The 14,324-nt window shown below is 41.2% G+C and overlaps 1 protein-coding gene across 5 annotated transcripts in view; it reads left to right on the top strand.

Annotated features, from left to right (window-relative positions):
- The window catches only part of LOC131060160 (cystinosin homolog), a 238,030-nt gene that overhangs the window by 53,473 nt on the left and 170,233 nt on the right, over positions 1–14,324 (top strand). The window lies entirely within an intron of this gene.

Genomic DNA, 14,324 nt, shown 5'->3' with positions numbered 1-14,324 from the left:
TTGTGAAGATGCAAGATGTGGAATTTCAGTTTGTTGGAAAACCTTTATATAGATTGCTACTTACAAAATAAAAACTGAAGGGGGATTTTAATTCCTTACTTATTGTATTTCCTCTATATGTTTTGTGCATTTGCATCCACCTCTTGGTATTGGATGCACGTCTTTGTATGTAAGTGGGGAACATTAGTCCCTTTAATGAGATCAAAATTGAATAGTAAATGTTTGTGAGAGGTTATGGAGAGGCTGAGATAATGAATCAAGTGTGTCATCACACAAAACTATGCTGATCTGTAAAGTCTGTATTTTTTGCTACTAGAAATTTACAAGATAAGCCATGTGGCCAATCCAATGAAATTGTACTAAAATCCAACTTAGGCTTAAACTAGTTGTGAGATATGATAACTAGCTACCCTACACATCCAATATGCAGAAATAGAATGTATGGTTGTCTAAACATCTTTTAACAAAGAACATGCATTCCATGAAAATTACTATTACAATATGTTAGCGTTTGAATGCACTCTTTTTAGTGCAACACAAAACAAATAGATATGCTGGTAAAATCATTCTTTGAATTAGAAGGGGAAACTCACTTTAAAGTAAACACCGACCTAAAATTGAACATGGCCACAATTTACAATTTTTACAATGAATTTTGGGGTGTTTCACGGTTATTCTGAACAAAATATAAATGCATATCTTTGATTGGTTTGCTTAGGGTAGAAGGCTAAGACCGTAGATTCACCACTCGCCGAAAACTCGGCAAGTGGTGAAAAAATCGTGAGTTTTTTCAGCAGGCGAGTTTTTTTATGCCATTGACTTGCCAAGTTTTTGCCAAAAACTTGGTGAGTGTGTTAAAAACTCGGCCGCCTGTGCACATAAGAAAAAAACGTCAAAAAAAAGGTCATTTGATCATTTTGTGTTTTGTAATTTGCTGGTAAGGGAAAAAATGCCCTCCCAAACACTTGCAAAGTGATTTCCATCGATTCTTGCCAATTCTAAGCGGATTTGAAATGGATTTGAGGTGGTTTTGGAAGCAAAATCAGATTCCCAGGTAGGTTTTCTGATTTTTTTCCTATGCTTTTTTAAAACATTTTATTTATTTTTGTTGTATTTAGATGAATAGAAAATCATTCCTAAGTAGTCAAAAATGATTTAGAGTCATTGGAACACGATTTAACACCATTTTTGACAATTTTTGTTGATTTTTTCACTGTTTTTTGAAGAGTCTCTAGTTTTTCAATTAAATTCAAACCCTGATATTTTATTTTTATTTTTTTAACTTTGAATGATGTCTAAAATTATTTAAACCAATTTAGATAGTTTGCTAAATTTTTTAACTAAAATATTAACTTTGTCTTTTCACTTTTTATGTGCAGGTTAACAATTAACCATTAATTTATAATGGCAAATATAGGTGGTTCAACTTCAGGTTCAACTTCAGAGTATAACTAGCCACTAGAACCATGCCCATCTGGATATATAGGCACTTGTCCTAAAGGTGCTAGAGATAGGACTTGGAGGTACGCCTATGAGGGACAAGAACCTAGGTCGGTCATAGGCATTAAATGTGAAAGAATATTTCATGTAGGCATAAACCGCCTCAAATACCACCTTGCAGGCATCGAGAAGCATGATGCTAGGGTATGTCTTGGGGCCACAAAAGAAATAAAAAGAGACGTTAATGCCATACTTGCAGCTGGGGAAGAGAACAAGTTGCAAAGGGAGAGGGTAAAAGTAGCCATCAGAGTAGTCATAGCAGAATCTCAAGGTGCTTCAATTGACCTTGAAGAAAAAGAGGCACTTCAGGGCATAGTGGGCTCTCGTTGTGGGCCACATATCCGCAAACCCAACACCACCTCAGGCACCACTTTTGCTTCTTCTAGTAGAGCACCTGCTGCATCACCATCAGTGACACAGTCTGTAGGGAATTATTTTGTGCCCAAGAACACACCTGGAGTACAAACATTATTAGAGGCAACTGGATGGAATAGGGAGGCACATGAGAAAATAGACATTGCATTGGTCGATTTTTGGTACTTCAACAACATCCCATTCAATAAGGCAGACAATCCTTATTGGCTTAATTTGGATACCACATTGATAGTTTCAGGAAAAGGATACAAGGCCCCCTTCTCACAGGGACTTGGGTGGTGTTGTGACCTTTTTCACACATTGCCCCATTGCAAATGGGGACCCTCTCTTTTCCTACTTTCTAGGGCTTTGTTAGTGTCATATGACCTTCCGCTGCAGTTTCACCAAGCCTTGTCAGTTTTGAGCATTTCAGGCCCTAACGATTTAAAGTTAGTTTTTGCAAATTATGTGATTCTGAAATATGAACACCACCAAAGTGCGTAGAAAGGCCAAAGGACGAAGATCGCAATTGATTTGGACAAATTTGGACAACTTTCTATTTTTAGAAAGTTTGCTTTTTTGCTTTTTCCTATTTTTTAGGAAGTTTTGTTTTTGGCACTTTTAGCCCGATCCCCGGTATGGCTATTTTTAGAAAGTTTTTCCTAGATTTTAGGGATCCTCGCTTTTTGCTTTTTCAGGATGCGAACCTAGGGTTTGCACTTGCACCACTGACCAGCTTTGACTGGAACTCAAAATTTCCAAGTTTTGACCTAAAAAGCTAAATCCCTAGATTTTAGGGATCATACTGCTTCAAATGATCTACCTAGGCATGGATTTTAAATTTCAAGTTAATCCGGTTAAATTTGATTAAGATGTGAAAATTTGAAATTTTTCTAAGAATTCTTCTAAGTTTGGCTAACAAGGGTTTTTGCAGGTTCAAATGAGGTCATGTGTTGAAGAGGCCATGGAGCCCAACACTCACAAGTCTGCCATTGTCTTGAAGAAGCTTCGAGGGTGGTCTTCAAAGTCCGCCATTCATGTTGGGAAGGCTATGAGGAGCCTTGCTAGAAGTCCACCCATGAGGGAGCACCTTCCAAAGTCCGCCATGTGTGTGTGGGGTACTTGGGGAGATACCACCAAAGTCCACCATGCATTGAGCCCCCTCAAAAGTCCGCCCAAGGTCTTCAAATGATGGAGAAGCTGCCTAAAGTCTGCCCATGAGGGAGCACCTTCCAAAGTCCGCCATGCAACTTGGGGAGCCCATGTGGAGAGACCCACCCAAACTCCGCCCAAGGTCTTCAAATGGTGGAGAAGCCACCAAAGTCCGCCCTGGACCTCGAAGTCTTGATGACAAGTCATCTAGAAGTCTGCCATAGGTTAGGAAGACTAAGGGGAGGGAACTCAAAACTCCGCCTTCCTTGGTGCCACCCCTAAAGTCCGCCCAAGTATGTCAGGTGATGGGAACCTTGCCTAAAGTCCACCCTATGAAGGAGATGCCTTAAAGTCTGCCATGCCTTGAGCCCTCTTCAAACTCCGCCATAGTCATGTGGAAGCCTCATCAAAAGTCCGCCTTAAAAGGAAGGCATGTGAAGTTGAAGACCCTCTAAACTCCGCCTTGAAGAGCAAAGGTCTAGAAGTCTGCCATGTTAGCCTAGAGACCTCCAAAGTTCGCCTAGGGGGTGTGTTCCAAAGTCCGCCCTATGCCTTAGCCAAAAATTCGCCTTGATTGAGCTTTGCTCAAAGTCCACCCTATGTTGGAGACCCTTTAAACTCCGCCTTGAGGAGCAAACACCAAAGTCCGCCCAAGGTGCAAAATGTAATGTTGAAGGGACCCTTCAAAACTCCGCCCAAGGAAGTAGATGCAATGTGAAAGGAAGAGTTATCAAAGTCCGCCATACCATTGGTACCACCTCCAAACCCCGCCATGTTAGCCTAGAGATCTCCAAAGTCCGCCAAAATTTGAAGATGATAAGAGTTATCATCAAGAGTCCACCTACACATGAAAAGTCAAGCAAAGTCAACAAGCTTGAGCGATATTGGAAAATCCATAGAGATTTCGAACTTGAAGATCAAGATAGAAAGTTTTTGAAGAAGATATTGGAAGACTGTTTAATATCTTCAAAATGGAAAGTTTTTTTGGAAGACTATTGAATATCTTCAAAGTTAATCCAAAATAGAAAGTTTTTTGGAAGACAATATTTAAGGATTATTGAATATCTTCAAAGCTAAATCCAAAATGGAAAGTTTTTTTGAAAGAGAATATTGGAGGATTATTGGATATTTTCAAACTTAAATCAAAATGGAAAGTTTTTTTTGAGATATTTTCAAAAAAACTTGGAAACATGAAGTTAAAATTAGGAAGTATGAGTTGGAAGATTTTAAGGATTTCTACTTGAAGATTTAACCTTGTCTACAAATACTTCATTATCAACTTCATCATTACACCAAGAAGTTCGAAGTTACTAAGGAGAGCTTAGTGAAGTATTTCAGTTTGAAGATCATCTGGAGAAAGTTTTTGACATTGCTGGAAGTTGGATAACTTTTTTAACCAAAGTTTCACAGATTTTTGGAGAAAAGGGAACTAGTACGAAGAAGAATTATCTAAACTTTTCTGAATTTTCTGAGTATTTTGGAGAAAATTCTAGCCTTACTTCTATCCAAGTCAGAGGTGAAATTAAAATTATGAATTTTCTAAATATTTTCCAGAATTTAATAAATGATTTTTTTGAAAGTTTTGGAGAAAGAAAATCATTTGTTTGGCTAAGTATGAAATTTTTTGAAAGTTTCGGCACTTGGTGGTAACCACAACCAGCCCTAAGACTGAGGGTTTTTGAGGTTGAAATTCAATTTTTTTGGCTAAGTATGGGAACAAAAAAAATGAAATTTTTCCAACACTTAGCCATTTCACAGTCTCGTTATTTTTGAAACTTTGCAAATTATTTTCTAAAATTTCATTGTTTGTCTGCAGGTCCTAGACATTATGAAATTTCAAGTAGACAAAGATGCTCCTCCAGAGTCGAGGATGACTTCAAATTGGAAGAACATCAACGACACCAACCTCAGACACATCAATCTGAGGGAATTTAAGAAGCGAATGTTTGGTCTGGACAACCTTGTGCCTACCACCATTGTGCGAAAGATGATGAAGAGTGGCATCGTGCAGGTTGCTGGCTTCCTCCCCACCATGTAGTGCAATGAACTAGTAGTCGAATGTGCCAAACACTATAACCCCATCAGTAAGGACATTGTTGCACTTGATGGAAGAGTGCTGGCGAATATCAGTGATGAGGCCATCAGAGAGGCCTTCAGGATCCCAGAGTATCACAACACAGTGTATATGACAAAGGACAAAGCTGACGGTCTGTACCAGGACTGCCTAGAGGAATATGATGCCATAGTTAACCATTTCTAGCTAGACAAGCTGAGGAAGGGCTCCTCCAAACTCCAAGGGAAGAGCCTAGTGCGAGCATACTTCAAGGAGGACATTGGGGACATGATTGTCCTGCTTAATAGAATAATGGGAAATCCTCAGGGAGCTCGATTCGAACCCTGGATGTATTATTTCATTAATGAAATAATCAATGGAGTAAAAATGATGGACTGGGCTAAGATGATCAACAACAACCTAGACAGCCAACTGAGGAACCTGGAGACGAATAGGACTTTCTTCATGAGTTCTTACCTATTTTATTCCTTGGCCAGGACCTACAGGTACAAAGGTCTCACTTGTAGAGTAGAAGTTGGGAACAAGGAGAACCAGTTTCCAGTGTATAATTGCTATCCCCAGCTCCACATGGAAGAGAAATTCCATTTGAAAAGAGTGAATTATACCTTCCTGATGCACATTACTCGGACACTTCAACGTGGGCTGCACCAGAGGCTCTCTCAAGAGTCTATGGACTTCATCGGTCGGTTCGGGTGTTGGTAAATCCAATATCCAAAATTAACTTACCTCCGAATTCAGGGATTCTCCGGGCCTCCATACAAGCTTCCAGCTTACCCTACCTACCGAGTGGTGTTGCTTGAGGTTGTGAGACAATTGGAGGAGTATATCGTGATTCAAAGGGATAAGCAAAAGAAGGCAGGAACGTCCTCACTTACAATTGGCAACGGGCTGGAAACATGTCCATCATCACAAGCTGCTGCAATCGTTGAGAAGGAACTGGCTTGGTAGCCTTTCTATCAATACAAGGCAAGAAGGAATTTCGATCCATTCCATAGGATAAAGAAGGTTGAAGGAACAACATTTGAGCACAGACTGGATCTAGAAGACTACTGGGCTAATATAGCCGGTAGGTTCGAGATCAGGAAGAGATTCTGGTCAAGAATCCCTTTGAGCATGGTGAGAGCAACAGAAGTATTCAGAGTTGCCGATCAGGTAGAAGAAAGCCTAGAACTTCAGCAGTCGGGCTTTGAAAAGATGAAAAATGAACCCTTAGTTTTAATAGATTGGACAGAAGGAGAGAAATCAGATGTAGCAGACCTCATGAGGTCGGTGGTTGAGTATTCAAGGTGGTGGATGTTTGAAAAGACAAAGCAGTTGAAGGCCAAAGGTGTGACCTTGACTTACGAATTGATGGGAGTAGATGATACCCTGTCCATCAATCCCTGTACCTCTGCCGGTGATGTTCGAAATCGAGAGTGTCGGGTCTCGAAAGAGGAAGGAGTTGGTTGGAAGCTCCACAAAGGTCACAGGGAAAAGGGTTGTAGGTGAGAGAAGAAAGTCCAGCGAAGGCCATTCCATCCTAAGTGCTGCTTCCATTGTGCCCAATCAGAATGCAATTGGGGAGCAAGAGATGAAGATATGCGTGATTGATGAGGAAGTAAGAGTGCTTTCTCAACCAGTGAGGGAAGTAGTGGAAGAGGTCGCCCAAAGTCCAGATAGAGAACAAACTGAAGCACCTACAGTCTTCTTGGATTGCATACCAGCAAACCCAGGAGAGTCAGATGATGAGTTTGACCGGAACACTGTAGAGCAATCAACCATTCCGGATTGGCTGAGAGAAAGGATAAAGGCCAAGGTTCCAAAGGAGGCCCACTCCGAAGAGGTCACCACAACATTTCTGGAGAAGGTAAATGAGCCCACTATGACTAAACCACCCAAACCTGCCAGGAAGTTTTCCCTAATTCAGAGAGATAGTGTAGGATTCAGGACAGTCCAGATAGCGGTGCCCAAAGAAGGGAAGACTAGAGACAATGTCACCGCGGATGATTACAAGGTTACCACCATAGAGCTGGGTAAGCCCACCCAGGACCAAGAGGTCCAATCTTTTGATGACTCCTGCAACGTTCTAAAGACGAGTCTAGCTTATGAAAGAGAAAAGAGGAAGAAGGTTGAAGAAGAGAACCAGTAGTGGAGGAAGTATGTTCTCCATCTTACCAGCCCACTCAACCGTGAGGTCCCGGTTACTCCGCCACAACCTCTTCAGCAAGGATCAATGAAAGACTATGATGATATGAAGGGCTCGTACACTCAAGCAAAGGAGTGGATTTCAGACGCTTCGGTGCATGCTGACACACTGGTAGAAAATTTAGTATCGGCACATGAGTTGGCTTCTTTATTGATCGATCGTATCCAGGGTCTAGCCTCCAATTGGGAAGAGGTGGATGAAATTCAGAATGAACTACTCCCTCATCTGAAGGTTATGCGAGGCATGTCGAAGAGAAGCTTAGTGGATGCAGGCATCATACAGACAGGAGACAGGTACGACTTCAGCACATGGTACTATACTCTGGTCACTCGGATTGAGGTTCTGAAGAAATCTGAGACCAAGTGTTTTGAGACAGAGGAAATTGTTAGAGAGATCCTGGGCAAGTTATTTCGTGTGGCATCGGAGATCTGGAAGAAGGAAAGCCTAAGGGAGAAACATTTACAAGCAGAGAAGCTGAGAGCCAGGATTCGGGCAAGCTTCTTCAAGGATTCAGGGTTGATTGACAAAGGCGATCTTTCAAAGATTGCAAACTTCCTCTCCATCGATGAGAACTTCCTTACCCAAGCAGTTGAGTGGGAAGGCATTTTTGCCACATGTACCAATGATGTGGACATCATCAACTTCCAGATTGGCGGTTTGCCAAGTGTCACCATGGAGGAGGTCAAGCTCATTGTGTCCAGATACGTTGAATCTCTGAAAGAAGAAAGTGGCCACTCACCTCAGTGAAATTAGCAGCTGCGCCACGTGTCACTCTTTCATTCATTTGAGTTGATAATATTTTGGGAAACCCTAATTAGGGTTTAAGACTTTCAATCTTGGCCCTTGATCACTGTTTGATCTCGGCCATTCATTTATTTTGAAAAACTATATAAGGTTGCCTCCTCTCATTTGGAGAGTGTGAGGTTTTTGATGTATTGTTGCTTAAGGTCATTTCCAGATAATATATTGCATGTGCGTTGCTTTGTAATCTCTATTATTTTGAATGATTTGCATGGTTTCAATTGCTTCAACACTTAGTTAGAATTAATTTAGATTTGCTTTCATTGTTATTAATTTGAATGAAGGATTTGATAGGTGTCAATTGATGGCGTATCTCTGCTCATACTTTTGGTAAATGGATGATTTCCATTTTACCGTGCAAAGTTAGTCTGAGCCCGTCCTCTGTGCATCCCAACATCTCTATCATAAGCACAACCCATCGAAGATCGCACCGACTTTGTGTAGTTGTCCCTAGTGTGGCGAAGCAAGGTTTGGTTTCTCGAGAGCACCCAGTTAATACCGTCTCCAGAATTCGTAGGATTAAATTAGTCTTCCTAAACCCTATCCCTTTTTCCTTTTCTTTTGAAAGTCTAAATCCCAGAAAATCCAAAAAAAAAAAGAACCTAAAATTGCTAAATCACTGTAAGTCTAGCAGTTCAAAACAGTTGTTAAACGTAAGTCCCCCTTGAGATTTTCAGAATACACTACCCAAGAAGCTATTCCACTAAAGTCGCTTGTTCGCACATATAGACCTTGGAATCAGTAGTGAGTTTTCAGGAGAGTGTAGAATACCTTCGGGTATCCTATTCTAATGTTTGCTAGATGATAAAACAGACACCAACATAAAATGGCAGTAGAAGGAGGGCTTTTCCAAGGTAACAACTTTTTAAATAGTCAGACTTGAGATCACACAAGTTCATATTTTTGAGAGATTACCCACAGTTCTTTAACCCTCCTCCTGCATGCAAGATACAAGAGCATTAGGCGGATTTTATCACTATCAAATCCTAAAGTTACTAGATATGAGGCAGCATGGTATTGCTACATGAGTTCCCATTTGATCTGCCTCTTGAACAACCTGAACAAGGACTGAATCAGTCATACATTTCAGATCAATTGCAAGCACTTGCTTGGAAATCAAAAGTAAATTATTCTCAGTTCAGACAAGTAAGTCACGGTATTCTTAAAGAAGAAGAAAAAGGTAGACAAATAGAGACTGTGATCAAGGAGAATCTAGAGAGACAAAGGATTTCTACCCTTCACAAGCAAGTTCTTAAAGAAATCCGACAATTTTCTTTCCAGTCCACTAACATGGTAAGAGATGGGTCTGCCCATCACTCCTCCTGAATCAGGAAGAGACCTCGAACCAGTGATACAACCAGATTTGTGCTTCAACGACGAACAAGAAAACATCATCATTGAGTTATATAGCTTAGCCTGGTCTATGAAAATAAATTATCCCGACTGGTGTCGAATGTGCTTCATCCTCGAAGAAGAAGAAGAGATTGCTAACCTTATCAACGCACAAAATCAGAGAGAACAAGAGGAAGTTAATCCAGCTCCTGAACCTGCTCCTGCACTGCCTCAGCAAGAATAAACGCTACACTGGACCGCATAAGTTCCTTCTCCCCGGATAAATTTCAAAGAATCCTCAGATCAGCACAAAATTCATCCAAGGAATTTGTGGAGTTGGAACGACCCACAAGATCTAGACAAAAGAGAGAAGTTTCACCAGAGAAAGGAGAGCGTCAAGCAGAAGAAGATAGGCCAGAGGTGGAAGACATTTCCAAATTATTCCAAACCCCCTCCTCTCAAGTCCCAAGCACTCCGCCTTCAGTGTCCTTTACACCAATTATCCAACAAATTCAGCCAGTGATTTCCCAAGAAAACATCCCAATGGCGTGGCGTCCAGCCAATGCATCCCCTATGGTCTTCACAACCTATCATGCGATGCCAAAGAGTCCTGAGCACTTCTGTTCTAGGTTTCATAGTTGTGACCTAAGTCGCTCAGCTGATGAGCATATCAAGATTTTTGAAGATCTCCTACATAATAGAGATATCCAGCATGAAGATGTGGCTTGTAGGTTGTTTCCTTACACCTTTGATGAAGAAGCCTCTCACTGGTATATTCACCTGCCAGCTGACTCCATCCATAATTGGCAAAAGATGAAAGATATCTTCTTAGAAAAATTCAGATTGCCAGTCTCTCCATCTGAATTATATTGACAGTTTGTGGAAATAAGAAGACAAGAACATGAGCCTATAAGCACTTTCAATAATAGGTTCTACAAGGTGTATACAAGGTTAAGAGATCCCTACAATTTGAATAATGCTGCTGCACTGCCTGTTTACTATGCAGCATTGGATCACCTCACTTCCATGTTCGTATAAACAAAAGGCACCCCCCAAACCAATTTAAAAGAAGCCTATGCTTCAGCTATTTCAGTTAGCAATGATCTGGAAGTAGGTGCCGCTACAGGACCCTTGAACTATCTAGGAAATCTGGCTGCACAAGGACATATTCAAAATATCAACAGAGCATTGTCTCAGAATACTCCGGTGATGAACCCAATTCCCATAGCTAGTAATCAGTTGATTCTTCATCCTGGAAATCCTGTCTCGTAAGTACCTTCGCCGCAACCGGTGTATCTCCAAAACGTGACAACCTCAAGTTGAACCTTGGAGGAGAAGGAAGAAATGAGGGAACTAATCAATCAAGTAAAGAAATTGTCGGCAGAGGTAACCTATTTGAAAGGACAGAACAACCAAATGCAGAGAAATTATCAAGGGAATCATCAAGGACAAGGTTCTTCGGGATATATAAGAGATGGTCAAAATTTCCAAAGGGACAATCAAAACTACCAAGGGAATAATCAAAATTTCTGGAATAACAATCAGGTTCCCCAGAAGAACATGGAATACTGGGCCTAACAATGGTACTGTGCCATCCCCCTTGGATAGCCAACCTGTCGCAGACAATCGTCCCGAAGACAAAGTATTCCTAGCAGAAGCTGCACTGTTAGGATGGTGTAGGTTACACAGTACTGATCAACATTCCGAGTTACAATGCCATGAATTCCAGGTAGCAACAAACATTTTCCAAAGCGAGAGAAGGAATTCAGGAGTAGAAGAAGCGTCGACAACTGGGTATGAAATTGTTCCTGTAACAAGATATGACCAAGCTTTGGTCATAGAAAATGTCAGACCCCCATTCCAGAACGGCCCATCATACCGGCCTAGCCAAAGATTCCCACCTGCATCTGCTAATAGCCTCGTGGAAGCGCCACAAGTTCAAGTCAAGCCTGAAGTCCAACTAGTATCAAATCAGCCAACCACAATCAATGGCTATAGCTTCCCCCCATTATATGATAGTGTTTTGGTAGAAGGCACTAGGGAAGTACAAGCATTCCAACAAACATCCGGAAACCAACCCCGTGTATACCAAAGGAATGCTCGATACAATGAGCCTCTAACCACATCTATTCCTCCCAACAACTTTCAGACCCCACCAAATCCCATTGCTACCAATGCACCAACACTTCCTAGGGATTCTCCTGAATATTGCCAGCAGAATGTCCAACCCAGTGGATCAAAACCTGTCAATTCCCATCAAGTTGACCAAAGACGACCAACGGTTCCCCAGCTAGAGCCAGTTCACACTCAAACAAAAGACGGCCCTAAGGATGAGCTAAAGAGGCTAAGTTCATTTGTATTAGAAGAATTCAAAAGGATAAAAGTCAGTTTGCCTTTGATTGAATTGATGAAAATCCGCGAAATTAGAGAAACAATCTTTGGCAGTATTACTGAAGTTGTGGCACCGAGAATCCCTCAGCCAAATGCACTAAACAGAGGAACGATTAATATTCCCGCTAATACCAATGTTGTATCATCCGACGTTCCACAACAATCTCCAAATTTTGTAGGCATGATACATACATCAATTGAAAACCAAGAAAGCATCACACCAGAAGAAGTCCTCATGGACACAAACATATTCTAGGAAGAAATTCTGGCAAAGGAATTATCACAAAGCTCACACAGTAGAGATTCTCCCTTCAAAGAGCAAGAAGAGGAACTAGAAAAGAACCAAGTAGTTTTCTACCAAGGAAAAGATGAACCTGCTCCATTCCTGTTGTCAGTAAGAATATTTGGTAAAATCTTGCATAATTGCCTAGTAGACCCCGGTGCCTCTAGCAATGTAATGCCACTGGCGGTGTGTCAAAAGTTAGGACTTGTTCCGGCAAGGACTAACAAGAAAGTCACACAGCTAGATAAGATTTAGGTACTTGTGATGGGAGAGCTCAACAACATTCACATGCAGTTGGCAGCAGATCCGAGAGTGCAAAGTTGTATTGATATCTCTGTCGTAGACATCCTAGATGGATATGGCATGTTGCTAAGTAGGGATTGGTCCAGAAGACTGAATGGATACATTTCCACTGACTTCTCTCACATGTGGTTACCATGGAAAGGGGTTCCTAATCAAATCAAAATTGATAGTACCCCAAGGCTCAGACTAATGATTACAGAATATGGAGAAAATAATGAAATACTGTTCCTTGAAACAGACCTAGGGTCCTATACACCTAGGATGAATGAAGTTCTGACACTACAAGCCTCCTCCATAGGGGAAGCCAATGGAAACGGAGCCAACTTCATAGTGATTGACGATCCAGATAAAGAGAAAAGATTGTTCGAGAGTTTCAAGGAATTCATATGGATGAATGTATGTCAAAGGGCCAAGATGAGGAGTAAGATTCATGAGCTATTGTTGACCAATTGGTGTCGGGTTCACGACACATCTCATTCAGAATTCACTTGTAAAGAATGCCACAAAGCAATCACAGAGGTTCGTCGGATGCTACAACAGTTTGCAGATCCTGGAAGTGACACCGAGAGTAGACAAGTCTGTCAAAGGCATGAGCCTCAGCAGAATATAGAGGTAAATATGGAAGAAGATCAACTGCAAGATCGTCGGAGGCGCACCTTTGAAATACAAGCTTCACCATCCTATCGTACAATCAAACAAGAGGTTGAAGGTGAGATTAGCCAAATATTAGAAGAATTTAACGGAAATACCATGGAAATCCAAACTCTACCACCCCCACAGGAGGAAAGGGAAGAGCAAGTTTTAGTATGGTCTCAATATGAAGAACTGGCATGGATCCTAAGATTTGAAGGATCTTATTCCAAGAAAGGGGCAGGAATTGGTTTCAAGTTAACCAGTCCTGATGGGGAGATGTTTCTCATAGCTTGTCGACTCCAATTTCCCTACACGAACAATGTAGCTGAGTATGAGTCACCAGTTCACAGATTATTGTTCGCCATAAGTAAGGGGGCTAAAATTGTACAAGCCTACGGTGATTCGGAGATAGTAGTTAAGCAAGTGAGAAAGCAATATGTTTGCCATGATAAGAGGCTGTCCCATTACCGTAACAAAGTTTGGGACATCTTGGAAAGCTTTGATGCCTTCAACATTCGGTCAGTAGGGCAAGCAGATAACCAGATTGCAAACACGTTAGCTCAAGCAACCAGTTCACTAGATTCCCTTGCTATAGAAAACATGGATCATCTGTCTATAGAGTTGTCACTAAGTCCTTTGATTCCGGATAACATCACAAATTTTCAAGTGTTCGAAGATGATGGTCAGATTCAAGAGTTTCTAACAAGCTCAGACATATTTACAACCCAAATGATTGATGATGAGGAAACGGAAGAAGAAGCAGAATTGGATGATGACGGCATTTTGAACTTGAAAACAAATTTTATCCCTAGAGGAATGATACAGTTAGAAAGAATGTATGACCAAGACCAGACCAATGAAATAAAAGGTCAAAAGACTAATGTTGACCAATTTGAGAAAGTCAATATGGGGACTGAAGACAACGCTAAAAACGTGTACATAGGTAAAATCTGTACACCAGAAGAAAGGGTCAGAATAATTCAAGCTTTAAAAGAATATTCCGATATCATAGCATGGAGCTACGAGGACCTAAGGACCTACGACACTTCTATCATTACCCACACAATCCCTCTCAAATAGGACAATAGACCTTTCCGATAACGCTAGAGACCAGTCAACCCATTACTGGAACCTCTTATACACGAAGAAGTTAAAAAGTAACAAAAGGGATCATATTTCCAGTACGCCATTCAACGTGGGTCGCCAACTTGGTCCCAGTCAGGAAGAAGAGTGGACAAATTAGACTGTGCGTTGATTTCCGGAATTTGAACAAAGCCTCTAAAAAAGACAATTACCCCCTACCGTCCCTCGACGAA

The sequence above is a fragment of the Cryptomeria japonica genome, chromosome 7 (genome assembly GCF_030272615.1).
Source record: "Cryptomeria japonica chromosome 7, Sugi_1.0, whole genome shotgun sequence".
NCBI classification, from domain to species: Eukaryota; Viridiplantae; Streptophyta; class Pinopsida; order Cupressales; family Cupressaceae; genus Cryptomeria; species Cryptomeria japonica.
The sequence above is the reverse complement of the archived record's forward strand: the minus strand, read 5'-3'. Positions and strand labels throughout refer to the sequence as shown.